Source organism: Dromiciops gliroides, chromosome 4 (genome assembly GCF_019393635.1).
Source record: "Dromiciops gliroides isolate mDroGli1 chromosome 4, mDroGli1.pri, whole genome shotgun sequence".
In the NCBI taxonomy this organism is placed as follows: Eukaryota; Metazoa; Chordata; class Mammalia; order Microbiotheria; family Microbiotheriidae; genus Dromiciops; species Dromiciops gliroides.
In genome coordinates, this window is record NC_057864.1 from 20,772,159 (window position 1) to 20,780,120 (window position 7,962).

The 7,962-nt window shown below is 40.3% G+C and overlaps 1 protein-coding gene across 5 annotated transcripts in view; it reads left to right on the forward strand.

Annotated features, from left to right (window-relative positions):
- Nucleotides 1–7,962, forward strand: part of DAB1 (DAB adaptor protein 1) — a 1,311,411-nt gene that overhangs the window by 141,463 nt on the left and 1,161,986 nt on the right. The window lies entirely within an intron of this gene.

Below are 7,962 nucleotides of genomic sequence, written 5' to 3' on the forward strand. Positions count from 1 at the left end.
GGGACCTTAGAAGTCATCCATTCCAACTCCCTCATTTAACATATTAGGAAACTGAGGTTTAGATATATTAAATGACTTGTCCAGGGCCACAGAGCTGGCAAAGGTCTGAGGCAGGATCGTGATCTGATTCTGCATTTATTGTTCCTGCTAATACCCTAGTTGCCTCCTGATGCCTTCGTGGTATTTGCTCTCTTTGAAATCATCTATGTACCTATTATCACCTAATCAGTATCTTGGCTGTTTGTGTATGTCTTATATTATCTCCCATCTGCAATACAAATTCCTTGAGATATAAGGTTTTGTTTATCTTGGTACCCATCTCAGATTCTTCCCAACAGGACTTTGTAAAGAGCAGACATTTAATAAATGTTTGGGTCAGTTGAGTGACTTACATGTACTTAATCAATGTTTGGATGGATGGATGGACATGAGAGAGAGGTGATTTGAGCTCAGAGTCTTTGCCACCCTCCCCTTTCCTTGTTTTACCTCTTTCCAATTTTCAGGTTTTCTCTCCCCTATCTATAATGCCTTTATACTGACCCCTGACTGCCCAATCCCTCCATTGTAGCATTAAAGGCTAAAATTCTAGCTAGTCTGTCTAAAATATCTAATGAGTGGTCACCAATAAATTATAAGCTTTAGCGAGGGTTAGACTTTTAAGCATTTATTAAGGAGAATAAGAATTTGGTAAAGAGAGAGAGAGGCCTACATTCATCTATCTATTAAAGGGAGAGCGCATTTCTAGCTCTGCTCTCCGCCAGTCCCCAGGACAAAGCCCCAGGCTCCCCCTTCTTCCTCCCACAAGCAAACGTCACTTCCTGATGCCAAAGAAAAGATGCATGGTCTTGCCCTCAAAGACCTTCACTTCATGGCGGAGCTTTCCTACAGTAAGTCTCCAGCAGGTGGTGCCATTCCAATCATTACAGTAGCTCTCAACTCAAAATGATCTTCTCTGGCCTCAGTCTCACAGTCCCTCCCATTTAAAAAATCTGTTCTATTTTCAAAGTTGCTTAGTTTCCCCTTTCTCACTCTGTCATTTCTGAAATTAAAGTAGAGTCTTAGACTTCTCTGCCTAAGAAAGGAGTCTTTGATGCAAGTCTCATCACAGAAATCTAACAGGATTATTTCTGCTAAAAGGAGACCACTCTAACATTTCAGTGTTGACTAGTGGACCCCCACAGTAGGACTATTTTCTCTTAAGTACAAAAATGAAAAACAACTCTAAATTCCCTTTTAACTCCAAATCTTAGGCTTCAGTGACATTTTCAAAGCAGCATAGACTTGTCAGCAGTCAATCAGGTGGGTAGATAGATGGGGCAGTGGATAGAGATTTAGACTTGGAATCAGAAATATCTGAGTTGAAATTCAGCCTCAGACACTTATTACCTGTACAACCCTGGGCAAGTCAATTCACAGCTATCTGCCTCAGTTTCCTTATCTGTAAAAAAGGGGGATAATAATAGCACCTACCCCCTAAGGTTGCTATGAGGAACAAATGGGATAGTTTTAAAGTGTCATGCAAACTTTAAAGCACTTTTTAAATGACAGTTATCATCACTATCATAATAAAAATATTTATTGAGTAACTACTGTGTGTCAGACACTGTGCTAAGCACTTGGGATATGCAGAATGACACAGAGCCTGCCCTCAAGGATTTCCCAGTCTAATGGCAAAAGCCAGGAAGTGACAGAGTAGAAAGATTAGGAGAGATCCATTCAGAAGCTGGAAGATTGAAGTCAGGCCTTTGCTATGTGGCCTTGGCACAAGAGTCAAAGGACTTGGTTTCAATCCTGCCTTTCACATTTATATGACCATGGGCAATTCCATTAACTGCCCAAACCTAATTTTATCCTCTATAAAAAATGAGGGGCTTGGCCTTGGTGGGCTTTGGTCTTCCTTCTCCTTCTAGCTCAATGTTCCTTAGCCATGTTTCTCTGGACCTCAGTTTACCCATCTGTAATGTGGCAGTGACAATTATTGTCTTTTCTCTCTCACAGGGTTAACTTTGTAGAAGTTAAACTTCCACATCAATAGAGTATGGTTTAGTGGATAGAAAAATGGACTTGGAGACAGGAACACCTAGGTTTGAAAGCCACTCCTGATCCTTAGTAGCTTAGTAGGCCATAAATGGGTACCTAGTTCACATAGTTGTTATGAGATTCCATGTTTATGGTGCTTTACAAATTCTGTACCATTGGGTTAATGTCATGAATAATTATTAAGTTTTCATTAACCAGAAATGATAAGCTCAGAGGTCCTCTCTTCCTTGGCTTGTCCCCAAGGCCAGTCCCGAGAGGTAGATTTCAGTGCTAACATCTTTCTTTCTTTCTTTCTTTCTTTCTTTCTTTCTTTCTTTCTTTCTTTCGTTCTTTCGTTCTTTCGTTCTTTCGTTCTTTCGTTCTTTCGTTCTTTCGTTCTTTCGTTCTTTCGTTCTTTCGTTCTTTCTTTCTTTCTTTCTTTCTTTCTTTCTTTCTTTCTTTCTTTCTTTCTTCCTTTCTTCCTTTCTTCCTTTCTTCCTTTCTTCCTTTCTTCCTTTCTTCCTTTCTTCCTTTCTTCCTTTCTTCCTTTCTTCCTTTCTTCCTTCCTTCCTTCCTTCCTTCCTTCCTTCCTTCCTTCCTTCCTTCCTTCCTTCCTTCCTTCCTTCCTTCCTTCCTTCCTTCCTTCCTTCCTTCCTTCCTTCCTTTGGCAGGGCAATGAGGGTTAAGTGACTTGCCCAGGGTCACTCAGCTAGTAAGTGTCAAGTGTCTGAGGTCAGATTTGAACTCAAGTCCTCCTGAATCCAAGGCCAGTGCTTTATCCACTGGGCCACCTAGCTGCCCCAGCAAGCATATTTCAAACATAAAAACACTCTTTTACAAAAAAACATCCATGGCAATTTGGTGATTTTCAGGAAGCATTCATTAAGGGCTTTCTAACTGGACATTTGATGCTGAGGCAGGCTTAACGAGTCACATGCAGCAGCTCTGCTCAAAGGGCTTGCTAATGAATTCCCACTTCAGACCCCCTGTTTGTAACAGGATGTAATGAGAGTGATGATGCCGCTGCATGCAGAGTAGCCTTGGAAAATAATGCCTTATCTTGGTTTAATTAAAAACATTTTAATACATCTCTGAAAATACTGAGCAACAGGCAAAAAAGGAAATGGGGGGGAGGTCAGAGATGTGCTGGAAGGCATCTTTCCACCTCACCATCCAGGGAAATTTGAGGGATTTCTATTTAAAGGGCATTGGTTTCTAAACCGTATTTTGTAAGAAAACCTTGTTGCATTGGTGCTGCAATCTCATTAATGTAGATCTACCCACAGCCATGCATCCTGTGTGATACGTTCAAAGGCTCATAATTGCTAGAAGGGATCTCGGAGGTCCTGTAATTGTAGGATTGTAGATTTGGAACTGGATTAAATCTCAGAGGTTATCAAGTCCACCCCCTTATTTTTCCAGATGAGGAAACAGAGATTCAGGAAAGGAAAATGACTTGTCCAAAGTCACACAGTTTGAAACTGGCAGAGCTGAAACACTGGACTCTGAAGCCATTCTTCTCCTTATACTACATTGCCTCCCTCATAATCCCATTCTAATAGAAAAAATAACTGATATTTCTATAGTATTTTAAGGTAACTATATTTTAAAGTAACTTTAGATGTTATTTCATTTGATTATCTGAATAATCCTGGAAGGTAGGAACTATTATTAAGCCCATTTCATGGACAAGGAAAATGAAGCAGCAATTAGGAGTTGAAGACTTAGTAAGTGTTTTGATTTGAACTCAGGCAGGATTTGAACTCATGTCTTTCTGACTTCTTAATCTACTGGAGAAGGAAATGACAAATCATTCTAGTACCTTTGCCAAGAAAACTCCATGGAGAGTGTAATCCATGGGGTCGAGAAGAGTCAGACATAACTGAACAACTCAACAGCAATAACTTTCTATTCCAATTCCAGTGCTCTATCCAGTGAGCCCCTTGTCATTCTTATGAAGAGGATACCAAGATGTCACATGAGGTTCACCTGGCATACTACCAAGTGGTATTTCTATTCCCATTTTACAGATGAGGCCATTGAGTCAGTGTTAAGTGACTTACCCAGGATCACATAACTAGTAAGTATCTGTGGCTGGATTTGAAACAAGGTCTTCATGACTCCAAGTCCAGTGATCTATTCACTGTCCTCTCTAGCTGCCTGCCTGACTTGAATTAATGACTGGTATTCCCTGCTTGCTGACAAGTCACTCTTTATGTCCTGAGGCTGCCATGATAGTACTTGAGATGTATTCTGGTTATCTCTTGATCTCACCACCTAGATTAGCACCAAGTTCCTTGAGAAGAGGGATTGTCTTTTACCTTTCTTCATATACCCTAGCATTTAGCACAGTACCTGGCACATTATAGGCATTTGACAAATGTTTTTGATTGATTCACATGTAGTAGGTACTTAATAAAAGTCCATCGACTGATTAACCTGCATATCTTTTTCCCCTTTGGATTATATTTTATTTGCTAATTAATTTACTCCTGTTCTTCAGCTTGGAGAACTCATTTGCCCCTCTCTGGGCTTCCTTACTTGTAAAATGAAAGGGGAGTCTAGTGATACTTCAGTGTTTGCTCTCCTCTAAATCTACTGTTCTGTGTGCTACTTCCTAAGGATTATAGACAAAAGCAAAAATAATCCCTACCTTCAAAGAGCTTATAATTGACTGAAGAGGCATAACATTTAAACAGATCAGCATACACATGATAAGTAGAGGAGGAAGGAAAGAACACCAGTGAGAGTATAGAGGGCATTGCAGATACAGGGCATAGTCAATACAATGGCAGAAAGTTGGAAGGTGGGGGTGGGGCATGGCTAAGGAAAACAATTTAGAGACCTTGCATAAAAGTGAATTGCTGTGATTAATACTGCTTAATTGAGAATTTCCTTAGGGCTGACTTACCTTGTGCCTATAAAGAAGCATTGGAGAAGGAGCTATAGAGAATATTTAGCCTTGATTCTCTGTCCCAGTAGTTGAAGACAGGAAGATGAATGAAGAGATCTTCTCCATAAGCACTTTATCTCTTTTCACCACAACTTTCCTTGGACTCTTTCACACACTACTGGCTGGTTGGGATATTTGTCCTCTACTCTGGCTCTGCAATCGAAATGAATGAAAAGCTAAGGGAGAAGGTGCAGCATGGGTTCAGTACAAGGGAAAGAAAGAGTCTTGCTTTTTCACCTCTGAGACAGCCTCTGCCTTGGCTAAAGGGGCAAGGCTGAAGATGGAGCTGGTGGAATATGAAATTGAGGGAGAAACCAAAACATATTGTAACACAGGGGAATATTCTTAAGCAAGATCTGTAGGGTTATAGAGCTGGCTGAGATGCTTTGAGGAGAGACAGGATGGTCTAAAGGATGATATGCTGGCCTCAAAGGGAGAAGACCTGGGTTTGAAGCCAACCTAAAATATATATCAGCTACATGACTATGGAAAGCTTATTTTTTTTGAGGGGCAATGAAGGTTAAGTGACTTGCCCAGGGTCACACTGGAAGTAAGTGTCATGTGTCTGAGGCCAGATTTGAATTCAGGTCCTCCTGAATCCAGGGTTGCTATTTTATCCACTGTGCTACCTAGCTGCCCCAAGCCTAGTATTTTCTATTAAATTCACAAATTATGGAAGGGATCTTTAGTGAAGGTTATTCCAGAGAAGGAAGCAATGATGAAGGATGTTCAAATAGAAGAGAGATAGATGGATGAATCTATTCGATTCATCAGACAGACAAATTTATTAGGTGCTTACTAGGTTCCCTTGTACTAAGTGCTGGGGATAACAAATGCGAGAAAAAGCACAAAATGATAGCTTCTCCGCTCTTGTAGCTTACATTTTAAAGGAGGAATATGTTGCATAAAGGGAGCTGAGAAGGGTCCCCATGTGTGGCCAAGGTGGACTCATCTGGAGAGTGGGGAACAGATCTAGAACAGAATGAGCTGGGATGTTCTAGCACATCCTGAAATGCTAATCCTGGGCAGAAATTCACCAACTGGGGAAAGGACCTCTAGGGTGGAGGCATTTCTGGTGTCATGAGGTAAAGAGTGATTGGATTTGTTGTCTTCTCTTTTGGGTTGAGCATAAAGAGAAAATGATAGAAATTTAAAGAAGGCAAACAGGTTTGGTTTCAACCTAAACCTCTAACCAGTGGTAGAATGGATGACTTTATTGCTGGGCTTTCTTTGCTGGGGTCCACACATAGATGTCAGAGGGGTCCATTAACTTGGACAGAAAAAATGTCATTTTAGTGTAATTGTTTTCATTTTTAAGCCTATGTATTTTATGCATTAAAATACATTACATTGAGGAGGTATCACTAGGTTTCACCAGAGTGCCACAGGGATCCACAACACAACAAAGGTTAAGAGACCCAGTTCTAGAGACAATGAGTTTCCCTTTATTGGAGGTCTTCAAACAGAGGTTGGATGATTGCTTGTTGGGTATGTTATGGTAGTTAATTTTTACAATAGGGGTTATACAGGCAGCTAGATGGCACAGAGGATAAGATCATGAGGCCTGGAGTCAAGAAAACTCATTTTCCTGAGTTTAAATTCCACCTTGAACAATTACTAGCTGTGTGACCCTGGGCAAGTCACTTAACCTCTGTTTGCCCCAGTTTACTCATCTGTAAAATGAACTGGAGAAGGAAATGCCAAACCACTCCAGTATCTCTTCCAAGAAAACCCCAAATGGGGTCATGGAGAGAAAGACACAACTGGAAGAACAACAACCACCAACAATATGGGTTAGAAAAGGTGGCCACTAAAGTCCTGCAAAAATCTAAAATTTTATGATTCTGTGAATCCACAATAATAATAATAATAGTAATGGCATTTGTATAGATCTTTAAGATTTGCAAAGTGATTTACAAATTTCGCATTTGATCCTCATAAAAATTCAAAGGAGGGAGATGCTGTTATTCCCATTCAACAGATGAGGAAACTGAAGCAAACAAAAGCAAAGTGATTTGTCTAATGATGCACAGAAAAATGTCCAAGGTAGTATTTGAACTCAGGTCGTCTTGCAGGTCCAGTGTTCTACCCATTGAGCCACCTGATAGCCTTTTAGTATGGCTTCGTCAAGAATACATCATGCCAGACTAGTCCTGTTTCCTTTTAACAGATTGCCTAGATTGGTGGTGTAAGGGGACTAAAATTCTAGTTAGTTTGTCTAAAAGATCTGAGTGGTCGCAAATAAATTATAAGCTTTAGCAAGAGTTTAGACTTTTAAAGATTTATTAAGGAGAATAAGAATTTGGTGAAGAAAGAGAGAAAGGCCTAGATTCATCAATCTATCAAAGGGAGAGCGCATCTTTAGCTCCACTCTCAACCACAGTCCTGACGAAAGAGAGCAAGAGTGCCAGCCTCGCCCCCTCTTCCTCCCACAAGCAAACGTCACTTCCTGACGCCAAAGAGCTGCATATCTTGCCCTCAGACACCTTCTCCTCATGGCCGAGCGTCCTGCAGTAAGTCTCCAGCAGGTGGCGTCATTCTAATCGTTACAGTGGAATATGGAAATGGTATTTATGCAGCAGTTTGGCTTTTAACATTCTATTTTATAGAAGAATATGGAAAGATAAAGGCTAAGCAATAGTTCATATCAGTGAATTAGAGACTCATTGATTATTTGGATACAAAAAGTTAGTTTTTAATTAGTTAATAAGGGATGATTTGATGTTACCTTGGAAGGATGTTTCTAGTGGAGCAGCCAAGGTATTTACCTGACCCTTAATTCTTAAACAGTTGAATCATTTGCTTGGCTGAAGACTTTCAGGTTATACAGAGCTTGTGGAGAGAGTAAACCCATTAGAAGACAAGGAGGATTCCCATTGGCCTTGCCATGTGCATCACATGTAAAGAAATGAAGTTGGACAGAAGAAATGTTAAGTCTTACATTTGGGTTTTAGGTTTTCAAAAATTGACTTTATGATTAAAAGATGGGA